Source organism: Arvicanthis niloticus, chromosome 11 (assembly GCF_011762505.2).
Source record: "Arvicanthis niloticus isolate mArvNil1 chromosome 11, mArvNil1.pat.X, whole genome shotgun sequence".
In the NCBI taxonomy this organism is placed as follows: Eukaryota; Metazoa; Chordata; class Mammalia; order Rodentia; family Muridae; genus Arvicanthis; species Arvicanthis niloticus.
The window spans coordinates 50,878,782-50,895,538 of record NC_047668.1 but is presented as its reverse complement, the minus strand read 5'-3'; positions in this window follow the sequence as shown (position 1 = coordinate 50,895,538).

Below are 16,757 nucleotides of genomic sequence, written 5' to 3'. Positions count from 1 at the left end.
CTTCCCAACATATATTTTATTTCAACCTAGTATTGCTTATGTGTAAAAGCCAGTCTGCAGAACCAGCTCTTACGTGGAAAAAAATCATTCGCTGGTTCATCGTGGCTGCATACACAGTGTATTTCTGACAGAGCAAAACATCAGGTTATGAGGAAGACAATGTAAGCTTCACCTGGTCAAGCAAGTGATCTTCACACAGAGAAACATGCAAGACACACCAACCAGGTCTGAGAGAAGACAAGAAAGTATCTCAGGATGACCTCAGCAGATGACACTGGTAACAGGTTTCATTGTGGTACCCTCAGTGGGGTAGAAGCTGCCAGGCCAACTATTTTGGCCTGGAGTTATTGTCACACTGTCATGAAGATGTGGCAACTGTCCTTAACACTCAGACTGTAGGGATCTGCACCCTCCGGGACATGTGGAGGCACACTCTGACTTTATGTCCTCATGTAGTATAATGGCAATGAATATTTAAAGGTATGGTGCTATAAAACTGTGGGATAGGAAGAAAACACAAGCCTTTGGGGCCTGCTTGCTACACATTGCACGAGACTATGCATGTTTACTGCTCCCCAGCTGCTTCTTAACTCACTTGCAGAAATGCCACACCCGCACACTGGCACTGTGCCCTTCACCCTTGGAGTGTAAAAGTCACAGAGAGGATGTATAAAGGGTGGAAGTGAGTGGAGTCAAGGCTTGGCTTCTCTAGCGAAGGGAGTCCTAAGGAATCAGCATGACTCAGCTGCCCAAAGCTGCAGTGAAGCTTTCATGAACACCCAGAAACAAGAGAATGATCTGGCCAGTCGGTAAGCAGGAACTAGACACAAAGACAACAGATTTCTTTTGCTCCAATCTTTTGTTTACATTAATTCTCATTGTGGTGCTTAGGAAAATACTTTCAACTAGAGTTGTATGAGCAGTGCTAAGGATTTATTTCTGGATTTATATATCAAATTATCAACCCTCTAACTCCAGTGTATGTGGACATACGCACAAGTACAGACAAATACATGTATGTGTGCATACTTCTTAGAAACCTCTGCCACCTGCCATGTTTGCTCCTGTATATATTTCAAGTGAAGTGTTTGCTTCATCCTAACTCTGGCTACAGCATCTGAACATCCCAAATGTAATGTTTCAATAGGAGTAATCTTGGAGAAGATAGCCTTGTCTCCTGCAACCCTCCCAAGCCCCTAGTCTTATCAGAAATACCTGTGATACCCTACATTTGGGCACTTCTGCTGTGAGTCAGTGACTATAAAATCCTCTAGTCACTGAACCCTAAATCAGGAACACCCTCCCCCAAAGAATCTAGATTTAGGCCAGCATTATCAAAAAGTAAATTTCACAGAGGTACATAATAAAACTGAAAATCTGAAAACTCATCTCCCCTTCCCAGATATCATTAGGATGACAAGAGCATCACCCTTGGCCATGAAGTAGAAAGACCACTCTCCAGCTTCAAAACCCTTCCAGAAAGCAAGACCAGAGATGAAAATACAGAGCTTGTCTTTCCCTGGTGGCAAGATCAAGGATGGCCCCAAAGGCAGAAAGGAAAGCCAAGACTATCAACCCAAAAGTCTTCCTCAGAGGTATCATAGATATTAGTGAATGTGGATCCTAAGATGCGTGGAGGAGGCAGGGAGGCATCTAAGAGCAGGTGTTTTGTTCTTTGTCCAAGTCAACTAAAGCAGGCTGGGACTTATGGAACAATCAAACCCATTTTATCCCCTGAGGTAGGCTTTGTCCTGGTGAAGCTTGTAGTGCAGGGATCAGACATGTAGGCCAGAAGATAAAGAACTTGAAGACATAGGTGTTAAAGTCCCGAAATGCATAGCTAGGCAGAAACTTGACTTATCCCCGAGATGACAATTCTAAACTTGGTGCGCATGTCTCTCAATTCGGAAGACTTCTCACAACACAACTATGCTACCAGAAAGAGAGTGGTGACTTTTTGTCCTCCTCTTGAGCCTTATGTGCCTACCCACTGGCAAGTCACAACCCGTGGTCTTCTATGAGACAGAACTGCAGGACCACAGTGTCACCCAGTAGCTGTGGAACTAGCCATCTTCTTAAGGACTGCAAGCTTCCTTTGTCAACAAAAATCATGCTGGTGCTGATGATGCTGCAGCTAGTGGAAGACTCTGGAGGAATAGTATTCTCTTCGCTGAATCCTTCAGAGCTTTCCCTAGTAGTACCCAACAGTTGTCTTTGAAGAAGCACCTAAATGAACAAGTGTGAGAGTAGATGCAAGAACTACCCATCTTCTTACTCTCTAGGATCACCACAACTTGCTCTGACTAGATGTAAATCTAGTTTCCTCTCTGTGGCTACAGAAGGGCTCCATCTTCCCTAGAAGATTCTGAAGCAGGGAAGGACACAGTCAGGTAGCTGGAGTCCCTTCATATCACACGCACAGCACACACACAAGCAGGCACACACATACCTACACAGACAACTCAACTATGAAACTCTCAGGGAATGTTTACTTGGTTTGCTTTGCTTCTCGTGTCACAATTACACAGACTCCAAGCAAAAGAGCTGACTTTCAAGTCACTCTCCTTACCAAACTGCAGGCAGGCGGCTTGAAGTCCTTCCTCCTCCACATCTTTTTCTCCCTTCTTGCTTTTGCATCATTCAAATGCTCGCTAATGCTTCTTCAAAGGCTGTACAGACATCTACCCTAGGACTGTAGAGTGGCTACATGTACTTGGTCTGTATAGCTGTCAGGAGTCTGAAGAGGGACAGAAATGCAGACAAAGAGAAAAAGCCTTCAGTGCAGGCAGGCACACACCAAGCATCACAGGCCCAGGCTTTCCTGAGTAATCATTGTCCTCTGCCACCCTTCAGTGACACTGTCCTTTCTTTGCCCTGCTCAATGCACAGGCCCAGAAAGGAGAGCTGTCAGAAGAGACAGGCCTGGGCAGTGGGGAGGCAGCAGCAAAAACATCCCCCTGCTTACTGACGTCTTAATAATTGCCAAGTTTTCAAAGAAACTTCCAACCGCAAGGAAACTTCCAGACAAAATTGACTTACAGCGAAAAGCATTTACCTGCAGTTCTTCTCCACGTGTACTTCATGACAGCATCATGAGCCTCCTGCCTTGAGTTGAAATCTTGTCAGCTTGTAAAGCAGAATGGAAGAGTAACTGCTAAGGGGGTAAAAAAAAAAAATAACAATGCTAGTCAGCCTTCTAATTGCCTCAGAACTTGCTAAGGGGGTACCTTGTTTTAATCCTGAACCCCAGAAATGCCTGGTAGGTTCCTTGATCTCTCAAAATGTCCAATCAGGTGTCTCTCTGCAAGCAGAGCATCTGTTCACACAGTTCAGAGCAGCTCAATGATACTGTTGATGTCATGAGGGTCTGGGCTCTCTATGATCGTGGTCCCTTTGGGATCTGGAAGAAAGGGGTCTCTAGTCATTTATTCTTGAGTGAGAGGAGGGCCAGATCTCAGTGTAAGGACACCAGGGGGCTGCTTTCTCAGATCACTGGAAGTAACTGGAGGACTGGAAGGGACTAAAGAAAACAGAGATATGCCTTCCCTTTTGGGGACTGTTAGAACTTAGCCTTCCTCTACCAATGCCTTTCAGAGTCTGTCCTTCCATACCAAATCTTAAAGGCTTCTCGGAACTCTGTTCACAGACATTATTAGCCAGAAAATGACCCTGGTTCTCCTAGACATGAAGGACTTCTATTTTTCCTGAGTTGAATTCTGAGACTCAGGCTCTGACCCAGGAAGGTCTCTGGCCAGAAAGGAATTTCATCCCTTGCCTGCCTTCCTGCTCCACTGGGTGACTAACCTTAAGTGTCACACACAAACATAGAAGCAGCCCTGTGCTTCGGACTTATAAAGTACAGGGGACTGGGGGATGTGCATGGCTGGCATTACTGTTTTTAAAAAGATCTCCTTTTGCCAGAGGCTTACTCAGCACTCCCCATGGAGGCTGGTATCATTGTGACAGCCTCATTTCCTGACCCGCTTGTTATTAAAGTGCACAGTTTCCTGGCAGTGACAGGAGAGAGGACCACGGTATTTGTCATCAAAATTGCATCTACATGTAGAACTTAGAGTGTAAAGAGCTTTGTGTACAGGCATGAGGTGCTAATTGGAATCCTTAAAACCCATGTTAAGCCAGGCATAATAATGTGTCTATATTCCAGGTGTTCCCACAGAGAGGCAGGAGGCAGAGACAAGAGAACTGGGAAGCTCACAGGCCAGCTAGCCTGTTTTACACAGCACTAAACCATAGCAAAGTGACCCTGTCTCAAACAAGGTAGATGGTGAAGACCGAGACCTGAAGTTGTTAACTGGCCTCCACTGTGGTAGGTGCACACCTGTACTCTTACACCTGACTGTGTGCACAAATGTATGTGTGCACTCAACCACCTCACACTAATCCTTATACTGAGGGCAGGGCAGTGAAACACGTCACTGTGTTATGCTGTAAGGTCTAGCGGCTCTTGTACCCATATGATCTTTCATCAGAGGAAACCTGTGGGGTTCACCTTGCACAGGGCTCAGGCTGGAGGGTAATTCTGAAGCTTAGATGAGTGCCTGTCTATGAGGAAATTGAAGAGCAGACACTAGCCACCAAAGGTAGAGCGCAGGGAATGATCATGTAGTCCTGGCCACAGAATGGGTCTAGGCAAAGAAGTCCCAGGCAAGCTAAGTGGCGCCTCCCTGTCTTTATTACCAAATGAAGCAGCAACTTGACACACAATAGGAGAAGACTCCAATGTGTAGTCTAAACTAAAGAATGTTGTCCAGACCTGGAATAGGCTTAAGGGGCTGTCACAGCCTGGACATCCCAATTCAGAGCATAAAGCATCAGAGAGTTAAGAGTCAGTGTAAAAAAATGAAGGGGAGGAGACTGGGCTGGACAACTACAAAGTGGCAGTAGGGAAAGCTATCCCCTAGACTAGATGCATGGAAGTCTGGAATAGTAGCTGGGGTGAGCAGTGAGCACTGGAAAGCAGATAACCCTGCTCTGCTTTCATGGTAGGGTGCTGAGGTTAGATCCAACTGTAGGTATCTTTCCCCAACTCTGGATTCAATGACTTCATGGTGAAGGTTCACCAAAGACCATTCTGCAATGGGAACAGTGCAGTGTTCAGCCCACGGGAAACTGGAGAATAGCAAAGCTTCTTTTCCCGGAGCTGATTGCTGGAAGCTCATAATTTCCCAAGAGCATAACAAGGAAAGGTGGGGGCTCTAGGATGGATGAATGGTCACATCCACGCCTATGTGTGATTGGTTCCTCAGTGAAGTTCTGCTGGGATGGGGAATGATGAGGGGTGGGGATGTTTAAGTCATAAGGGTGGAACCGTGATGAGTGGATTGATGCCTTACTTGTGGGAATGGTTGCAATTTTCAATGCTCTACAGATGCCTCCTTCCCTGTGCTTTCTAACTGAGACCTTTACCAGAAGGCTAGTGGATACCAGCATCATGTTCTTAAACTTCTCAAACCACGAGGCACAACTAACCTCTTATTCATAAACTCCTCAGCCTTGGGTATTCAATTACAGCAACAACATTGGGGAAAGACAAAGTGAAAGACAGAAAAATATGTATACTAGACTCAAAGGTGCAGAAGCAAGGCTGGGAAGATAGTAAACATTTGCCCAACAAGTATGAGGACCTGAATTCGGATCCCTGAGACATATCTTTAAACCTCAGCGTAGTGGTGCACGGTGTCACCCCAGCCACGCTAAGTTAGAAAGTGGAGATATGAAGATCTTTGGGTGGTCTTAATCCAGATAACCTGGTTTGCATAGCAAAGTTCCAGATCCTGTCTCAAACAAAAAAGAGAAAGATACCTGTATTAGTAATTTTTGCCGTGATAAAAGACCATGAGGAAGGCAACTCAGAGAAGACGAAGTTTATTTGGATCAACAACAGTTACAGAAGGTTAAGAGTCCATCATGATAGGCAAGTCTGACAGCAAGTTGAAGGCATAGTAGCTAAGGCAGTACGCTGGGGGCTCACATCCTGAGCTGTACACATGAAGCGGAGGGAGTAAATTAGGAGTGGCTTGAGTTAAACCCATCCCCACTACCCAGTCACTTGGTTTTAGTTAATTCCAGATATGGTTAAGTAGTTAAGAGGTAGTTAAGACAACCAAGCAGTGTCTACTTAACAGTCACTTGGTTTTAGTTAATTCCAGATATAGTTAAGTAGTTAAGAGGTAGTTAAGACAACCAAGCAGTGTCTACTTAACAGCAATAAAAAATTAACTAGACATCCGCTATTCCCCACTTGTGCACCGTGCGCATGCGCACCTTCACCCACATGTTTACCTGTCTCTACCGGAATCCACAAACAGCCAAACTGGAAGAGTAGAACCAAGAAGCAAGGAGGCTCTGGATATAAAGCAGGAAGAGGGCTCAGGTATAAAGCTCTTGGAAACATGAGTTACATTTGGCTGAGCCATTCAGAATCTTGCTCATGAACTTTGACTTCAGTCACTGGCTTCCTGGACAGCTGGGAGGCCCTGTACTGGATGCAAAGGTGACCTTAGTGTGTGTATCTGCATCTACAAAACCTGGGCAGACACTGCCCCCTGGCTTTGGCATCATCACATGAGTGATCCACAGACTTTCTCCTGCCGTTTTCTCTAAACACCTAGTTCTTCTGGAAAACAAAATCACAACCCCAAAATGATTTTCTCAAGAGCTAAATGCTTATCAGGTATCCTTGAGCCAGAAATGGCAGGAAAAACCCAAATCCTCCCTGACATACAGGGTGAAGCTATTATGGACTTGGTTTTGGCCAGATTTTACTCAAGCCCTCTCAGATATCCACTACTCTTGACTGGTATCTCTTGTGATGCTGCAAGCCTTCTAGACTCTTCTGGAGGATGAGGCTCCTTCTCTACAGAACACTGGCAGGCAGCAGTTACATTATGTATCTGCTAGGCGTTCAGGCAAGAAACCATTATGTTCACGGATCATTATTGACACCCTGACATCTGTCACCTCCTTTCATAGCAGTTAAATCTTGCTTTATCTGTAAATGTCACCATGTCATTTATTCATGAAAGGGGTCACATTCCTGAAATAGCACGCTTCAGTTTAAAAGGGGAGCCTGGCTTTATTCGCAGCAGGTAATCCTCAAACAAACTTTACTGCTGATAAATGCGTTTTTATTGGAGTTTCTTGGCCTTAAATGACATCCTCAAATGTAGAATGCAGCTCTGTGTTTGTGGAAATAAAATCTGAATGTTGAACAAGGGGAAAAAACTGTTGAGACTAGAAAATACAGCGCTTTTCTGTGGCCATATGTACTGAGTTGGGTAGAAGTAAATTTGAACATTTTGAGAGCAAGCCATGATTTTAATAAAATTGTTATGCTTCTGGAAACATGGCCTTTTTCAATCATTTATGCCATCAGGACTTCAGTGGGATAAGAGGATCTCTTGGTTAGGAACCTTAAAGAAGAGGTCCCCAACCATCTTTATGCTCAGATCCCAAGAACACAGGGTGGGAGGGGTAATTCACTCCTCAAACCTTATGTTTGGGGTGGGTTCTTTGCAAGGATTGCCTGAAGCTCACTTTCAAGTGGGGTATCTACATAATTCATAGCCCAATTCAGATGCTTTTCTGAGAGAGGGGAAAGAGGCGTTAACAGTAATTAACAGGTATTAATTGATCTACATTTACCTGAAGACCCCACAAAATAGGACATATTGCCACCCAAACTTTTAAGGCTCTGTCAGCTGCATCATTGAAAAGCTCTCCTTTCACCAGCAGCTAATTAAGAATTACCTGGCAAAGGCTTTTTATCTGTGTGCAGTGGGGCCTGCTTCAGCTATCTGGCTGGAATTCTTATTCTTATTCTTTTTTTTTTTTTTTTTTTTCCCTAACCCAGTAGTTCTAAAAGTGAGACCATGAACTGAAATGGCCTGAAGAAGGTTGTTAAAAATGTAAGTACTCCCTCCCTACTTTGGATCTCAGAGTCAGAATCAGGCACCTGCATTTTAATATACCTCTCAGGTACTTTTTTTTTTTTTTTTAACACACATGCTGAAATTTTAGAGCCAATAGCTCTGATTCAGATCTTTTGTTCTCTCTAGCTACCTGTGTGTTCTGGTCACACTGGTAAGAGGATGTGGGTGGGGAAATTATTCTGATCCCTCTGCCCAGAAAAGTACCTTGCAGAGGGAGGTGTGAGCAGAAAATAGATTCTCCACTGTGCACAACTGCAGAGACCCTGATTCCCCCAGCCTAAAGCCATTCAACCTTGTCTTACCACTCCCCCAACCCGAGCCGTGTGTTTAACCATTTCACACCTCCTGCAAGTGGAGTGCACAAGCAGAGGTGTAGTACTATAAATGGAGTAGGTGGGAGAAAATGGTAAGATGACATCGAGGTCCTCGCAAAAAGGTGATCGAATGCAATTAAAGCGGCTCATTCTTAGGAGAGGAAAGAGCTGGCAGGAAGATTTCCCCAGGTGCTAATGAGATCCATTGTGAGTGTGATAGAGGTGGCAGCTTCAAATGTCACAGACCACAGCAAAACCTGAGCTCCCATTTGTAAGCATGGGGCAGGGCCATGGTCCTATGGCTAGCACCAACTCAGACAATGCCCTCATTAGTTTGAAGGGGTTATTACTGCCCTCCCTGGCAACAGCAGAATGGCTTCACACTTCGGATAGTATAGATGGCCACTTAGGAAGGACTGGACTTCCGACCAGCAAAATACGGGCTGTTGGGTGGCACACTTAATATGGGGGAATGTTTTCCCTTTATAAAATACTTTTTCTTTTTTTTTTTTCTTTCTTTCTTTTTATTTTACTTCTTCCCACTCCCTCTGGACCCCTCCTTCTTCTTCTAAACAGTTTTTACTACTGATTTCATGTTTGTGTGTGGATTTTTGTGTTTGGTAGGTAGTGTTGGTGGTCACAGTGGTGAAAGTACTTGTGTTGTGGTGGTGGTGGTAGTGGTGGTGGTAGTGGTCCCAGTGGCAGAGGTGGTGGTGGTAGTGGTCCCAGTGGCAGAGGTGGTGGTGGTCGTGGTCACAGAGGCAGGAATGGTTGTAGTGGTGGTCGTCATGGTATATCCTTGCAGTTTTTTGCTTGTTTGTTTTGTTTTGTTGTGGCCCACTGAGTTTAGTTAAGATTACTTGCATAAATGTGGAGCCATTTACTGGCTTGTGAACAACCTACATGTTGCTACAACATGGAAGAAAATAGCCTCCCTATTCCTTCCACCATTCATTCATTTCCAGTAGACCCCCAGGGAGGGGTGAGATTTCTCAAGCCTCGCATACTTAGGCTCCATCTTGAACAAGTCTGTATTCAGGTAACTAAACCTGCTAATGAACTTGTTGGTACATTGGACCTGTCATATCCAGTACTTCTACCCATCCCCCAGTTCTCAGATGTTTCTTGAGCCTTCAGTGAGATGTGTCCACATATGCTAGGGCTGCCAAATAAGGGATGAGCGTGGTTACAGTTGCTAATTTTAGGGCATTGTAGCCTTGTTTCAGCAGGCCATTTGTAGAAACCAGAATTTCTCCTCAACTACTGAAGCAGAAAGCTCTCTCTCTCTCTCTCTCTCTTTCTCTCTCTCATCATTCACACACACACATACAGAGAGAGAGAGAGAGAGAGAGAGAGAGAGAGAGAGAGAGAGAGAGAGAGAGAGAACAGCACACTACAACGTATAGAGAGCTGAGCCTCAAGCCATTAGATAAGCCTTAGTCCCACAGGCACCTCCACATCTGTTCTCTTTTGTCTCTGGAGGGAAAACCTGCATGAAACACCTAATTGGGCAATATCTGCTAAAGCACCCCAGGCCCGCACACTACTTAAGCCTTTCCTATCAACTCTGGGTCATCAGAGGCTAGGAGCCACTCACTGCTGACCAACATTCACACTTCAAGGATGAAGTCGTCCTAGGTCCTGGAATGTTGACCATGACCTTGACAACAGCAAATTCAGGACCTCTCTATTTATCCTTCTGTACTGAATCAGCAGTGAACCCTGCTATGACCTCACATCTCTGTTTCAAGCTCCCTTCCCACTGAACTTATAAAATTCACTTTAAACTGATCCTATCCACGCAGCGACTATCATTCCAATGAACTTTAGACTTTAAAGCAAGAAGAAAAGATTTGGATCAGTTTCACAGCACAAACCAGGTTATCACTAGTCTCTAAAAACCTGCTCACTGGTTTCAATCCTCAGACACCTCCACCAAATGTGGAAGCCTTTGTCTATAATAGGTCATAGGTCTTGATCCAGGAGAGAGGGTCCATTGCAGCTATGAAAGCAGACTAGGGATCTCCAAAAGAGCAAAAGTTATCATGCAGAACTTGGGTGGCCATTATTCTTTGCTCCAGGATTCTATATTAGCTACATGATGATATAAACACATATACATCATATACATACACATATATATATATATACATACATACATATATATGTGTGTATGTATAATGTATATATATTATGTATATATTATAATACTTAATAATATATATGTATTGAATATATACATACATATGTAATAATCTGGATGAATTCCTTTATCTCACTAAGGCTGTTTCTTAATAACTAAAGAGAATATTGACCTATCCAACTCACCATAAAAAAACAAAGTAGTGCCAATATGTATGTTAAGTGCTACACACACTGGGACCAGCAGGTAGGCACACACATTAATAACCTTTCTTCAGCTGTGGTCTTCTGTTTCCCCTTGGGAGGAGGATTTTCCTAACCGCAAACTGGCACATCCCCTGACTTGCTCCGAGTCCACAAGAGAGTAGATTAACCTCTGACTGCCTCAGGTTCCCCATCTGTGGACAGTAATTGCTGTCCCTTCAGCTACCCGGCTCTAGTTATCATTGCAAGCAGAGCACGTGGCACGTTTCAGGATGTCTGGGAGCTGGCCGGAAGACAGTTTCTTGAGAGATGCAGGGTGGGGGTACTATTATGACCACAGGATTGAAAAGACAGCTCTATTTTCTACTCTGTCTTTCTATTAAATTGAACTTCAGCCCTGGAAATTAATATCCCCACTGCGTTTTCATGAGGTGGCTCTATTTTTACAAGCACCAGAGACTCAAGCCCTAACCTGTTATGCTGTGGCCTTTCACTGGGCTTGTGCATCAGAGAATCATAATTCAGGGCCAGCCTCAGCTATGGAAACCTCCATAGGCCTTTTATGACATGAGTGCTATTGAATATTCTATAAAGTCTCCTTGGAAAACTGGCCCACATTTCTTTATAATCTCCCCAGACTGTTTCTGAAGTCTCTCTATAGATTTTTTTTTTACTCTGAAAATCCATAGTTTCTTAATAAGGATTCGGGGATCTTGAGGAGGCTAAGGCTGGTCTGGGTCTCCAGGGGAGGCTGAGGTGGGGCAGCCAAAGCTATTCTGTTGCTGTTAAGCCCATGGATGAAGAATCTAAGCTCAGGAGCCTGTCAGCAGGATGCAGTCACTTCCAGACAGTGGAGATGAAAGGAAGAATTTAGGAGCTGAGTGGCATCTTCTCACCACTAAATTCCAAGTCTCTTAACCTTGAGAAAGAAAAGACCAGTGTACAGGACACAGAACATGCTGCCTTTTCAAACACCTTTAATTCTAACATTCTTTCTTTCTCTTGCTTGAGATCCTTCCCACTATCCAAATTTCTATATCAACTCCATGCTTGCATGGCGTGCAGCATCACGAGGTACAGAATCTGTCCATCTAAATAGCATTATGGGCTAGAATTGCTCTCATAGTGAGCAACCTTGTTGAAAAATGGCAGAGAGCTCTACAGATAAAGACTCCCCTTTCTCCCTAGCATGGAGAGAAGGTGCTTCAAGGTCTGCTTTATTTCCCTTGCTAACATCCCCAGTAAGTTCAGTATGCCAAGGGGCCATGCCTGCTGAGATCCATTCTTGTTTCTGTACACATAAGCTCAGCATAAACCTCTGGCTTTCAGAGCTGCAGAAACCACTGCACCACTTTGTGTCTCCCCCTGCCTAGCTTCCTTCTTCCTGCCTCCACCTCTGTGAGCTTCGGCTTATGTCCTCTAGTTAAAATAGCAATAGTTCTATCCTAACTACAAGAACTGGCCAAAGTATCTCGGTTCTCATACCTGTGGCTTTGCTGAAAACAATGATTAGTTAAATTAGGAATAGGCCCATCAGAGACACAGATGACTCAGGAATAGAACTTCTGTGAGCTTTACTTCTGTATAGTACCATCCACCTTAACCACGGGGCTTGGTACACAGCAGGGGTTCTGTAGGAAGCAGCAATCTACCACATCTAATTGAGTATATTACAACCAGAAATGCACCTGTAATTCCTTCTCCATCCCTTCCTCCCAAAACCAGTTTTCATTTTCTTTTCCATAGAGTGATCTGAGAGCTTTTGCCAGCACAGTCTCCTGGAGTAACTTCATTTTAAAGAAACCCTATAAAGGGTCAAGCACCATACACCTATCCTTCAAACTTTTACAATTTCAAAACTCTTCCACAGGCTGTACTTCAGATGATTCTCATAACAAGTCTCCAAAACAAGGACATGGACAGGGTTTCACTCTAGTGGAAGTTTTGGCCAACCTCACACACAAACTTTATTCCTTGACTGTGGCACTTTCTCAGCTAAATCAAGCCAGGGATCCAGCCTGGTTTCCAGCCAGGGACTCAATGGAACAAGAGTTAGGGGCCAATCAATCAGTAAAGAGGATTTTCTTAACTAGCTGATACATACTTCCTATAAAGACCACAGGTAGTACTCATAGTCCAATATTATCAGTGTATCATTTTTCTGGGAATGAAAGGCCTATGGCCATGCCTGATATGCAAACATTGAGACAAGACAGTTTTGTAACACTCACAATGGGCACCCTCATTGTATATGTTTAACTGAGCTTGTGGGGTCTCCGTAATTCCATCCCCATGAGCTGCTAGCTGTATCCAAGAGAACCACCAAGGCAGGAGAGGGAAAGGATCAGAGAATCACATGTCATGACTCTAGGACTACAGTCGTGGGGGTGGCATGGGGTATCACAGATGCTTCCTGGAAGGATTCCTGGAAGAAACTAAGGAGACCTGAGAAATAGGAAGAAGATCAGTGTAGATGTGATGTTAGCTTGCACGTGTCCACATTACCATGTCAGGCCATCATACAAGGCCATGAGTAAGAAGTACCATTATTTTATAAAGTGCCTAGCATTACAGCTATTTTAGCCCTAGGGCTATCTACAAATACAGCAGGCATTCTGAGTCCTCCCTCAGCGCATTCTCGCTTATCATCAGGGGAGGAAGCAAGAAGAAAAGCCAGCAGGATGGACTGGAAGAGGCATCCTTTCATCTAGATCTGAGATTTTCTTTGTCACCCAAGCACAGGCCAAACTGAGAACCTGGGAAGCAGACTCAGAAACATCCTCCAAAGCTTCATCATCCTCACTCACCCCTTTATTTCTACTCACCATGTCTGACCTCAAAAGGCCACGGAGATCCCAAGCACTGTCCTTTTCTTCCAACATTTATTGTGGGCAGGGGACATTGACAGAGCAAGGAGCAAATTAGAACCGTACTCCTCCAAAGTCCCACAGATCTCTTTTCAAGAGTGAGTCCAAGATGCAGAGGCACCCCTCTCACCTGCTCTCTGTTCTCCTTCTTTCAGTGGTCAATCAAACCATTTAGCCCATCCTCTGGGTTAAAGAGACACCAATGGTGTCTCTGTGTGAATTTTTCTGTTGATCACTCAGCATGTAACTACTCTTCATAGATTATTTTCATCAATGTGTTGTTATTCCTTACTAGAAGCCTTTAAAAAAAATCATAGTCTGATAAGAAGAGATACTTGAGTAGGCCTCTGTAAGGCCATGTGACAATAAAAGCAAGAACAGTCACTTGGAAGGGACTAACTAACCCTGGAAGACTTGGGCTAAGAATTCCCAGAGGAGTTAGCAAAGGACAGACAGGAGTTCACTGTAGCTGAGAGAAGAGTGTCCTAGGGAAGAGTTTATATGGAGTTCATAGGAAGAACTAGGACCCAAGGTGGTGTCTAGAATTCAAACAACAGGATGAGGATGATCAGAAGAATGTCAAGCAGAGACCTAATGCTAAGATGCCACGCTGAGGAGCAAAGTTCCCATTATCTTGGGGACACATGCCATTTATACCGCCCCTCTAGAAGATATTGTCTAACCTACAAACTATGTGTTCTCTCTCTCTCTCTCTCTCTCTCTCTCTCTCTCTCTCTCTCTTTCTTTCTCTCTCTCTCTCTTTCTCTCTCTAACAGGTCATTTAAACATCTTAAAGAACTAAGTGCCTTAAGAGGCTTTGGGTTAAAAAAAAAATCTAGATTCATCACTAAAAAGAAGCCCTCCCTCTGCTGCAGGAAGCAATCTCTGAATAGACAAGTCTTGGCAGAAGGATGGAGAGCAAGCGTGGGCTGGGGCATGCTCACATACACACATGACTCAAGTGCCCCATTAGCTTCCTAGGCCATTTTTTTTCATGCCCAATTAAGACAAGGAGTGGCTCTGTACTTTAAACTCCTATCTGATTCTGGAGTGGAGACAGAGAAAGACAGACTGACTGACTAACTGGCTGACAAGACAGACCAACTACAAAGATACAAAAAGAAAGAGGGCCAGAATACATGGAAAGAGAGAGCGAAAAGTAGACAGAAGAAAGCCCAATGGTGGGACATCGAAGAGACAGACAAGAAGCTGGACAGTGAAATGAGTAGAGTTACTTTGTCCTTTTAATTAATTTTTATACTTCATTTAGCATCCAAAATACTGAGTGTAACATTTCTTACACAGACACACACACAGACACACAGACACACACACACACACACACACACATCTTAATACATTGTTCTAACACTGTTCTAATTCATTCCCCAATATACCCTCTCCTTTACCTCCTCTCCATTTAATTCTCCTTCTCTGATTCAAAAATATGCTCTTGTTCTCTCTTTCTTTTTCTCTCTGTCTCTGACTCTTTCTTTCTCTCTCTTTTACACACATACACAGAGAGAGAGAGAGAGAGAGAAAGCAAGAGAGGGGGGATTACATTTAACCCCACATGTGTGAGGAAGCATGCAACACTTTCTCTTTGTCATAATTACCCCCTCACTGACTTCCCTCATCATAGCCCCCCACTTCTATATCATATATTGACATATATGATAAATATACCAGAATATGTGTCATATGCATATAGTAGCATGTTCCAATAAGACAGGAATGTTCAAAGGTTTTAACTGATGGATGAACATAGGACTGAAGGAGAGATTAGGAAAAAGAGGGTCATTGCAAACCAAAGTTCTGACCATCAAAGAAGACAATGAAAAATGAACATGAGGAAGATGCTGCTGGTGTGATGCTAAGTGGCCTAGCACCCTTATCCACAATGCCCCACCCCAGGGGCCAAAGTGGTGTCAGGTTCTGAAACCAATGACTTGCCAAGCATGCTCTCCTCCCAGACTGCTAAACCTGCTCAGGAAGCCTCAGGAGGGTCCTATCGTCTTATTGGCAAGTGAGCAAAGAAAAGGACCTGCTTCCATGGAAGGCTTTCATTGCCTCGAAAACCTGCATGCTTGCATTTTTCTACCATCTGTCTGAAATCCCTCTCTGGCTTACGAACGTGACAGGTTTGAACATTTTCAGCACACTCTCCCTAATGTTTCTTCCTCAAAGGCCTATGTTCTCTGCAGACCTAATGTCTACGGTTGAGCCCCACCCTCCACCTGCATCTGCAGGCAGACTCCCAGGCCATACTCCATCACATCAGTATCTTGTGGACAGCCTCTCACTGAATGATCCTTGCATGCACCAGTAGGATCCTGAATGAACTGCCCTTGTTCTTCCCTGAAGGGTCTTTGAGAGACATAAGGATCAAAAGTGAGAAAAATAAACAGTGGCATGCCGGCAGCAAAGGACAGAAGACCCGTATTTGCTAACAAGTACATTGCTCCCCCAAACGGTAGATGTGTATTGTACTTCACTTAAGTTTCAAAGAGCCTGCTAAAAGCAAGTCAGAAGAAGAAGGTGTTTATGTGGCTTATATTTTCCACTTATAGTCCATCATTTCAATAAAGTCAAGGCAAGACCTCAGGTACAATGTGTTTAGAATATATATATATATATATATATATATATATATATATATATATATATATCTGGAACATCAACTTAAATCAAGAAGCATATAGGGGACCATTTGAAACTAAAAATAGCAGTCAATAAGTCCATACCCTATAGAATATAGAAGGGATACTACCATCTTGTTGAGTGATTTTTTTTTTCCCTACAGACATCTATTCAATAACGTTAAGGCACTAACAACAAACCAAAGAAACAAATGCTTAGTCTGGCCTAGTGAACAGTAAGTTTATTGTAAACACTTAGAGAGGTATGGGGAAGGGGTCATTTTCAGGAGCTTGGGTGACTCAAGAGCAGTTACATCACTGAAAGTCCATGCTAGCCTTGAGCACAGCTCGTGAGAGCTGCATCCCTGGAACTCCCAGCAATGCTTGCAGATAGCCGGAACTACTGAAGAGTCTCCTTCCTCCAGCAATTGTCCCTGCTGATATAGCCTTAGGGAAGGGACCTTGTGACTCTTGAAACATTAAAGAGCTTCTTGGTCCTTGTTAGTTTTTCTGATTTTCTGCACCTAGCATGTTTTACTTATTTCCAGAGTCAAACAAGCTTCGGTGTTTCAATTTGAAAGGAAAGTCTATACAACACACCTCCATGCCATTATTCATGGACTTTCCACTGTGTTTAGA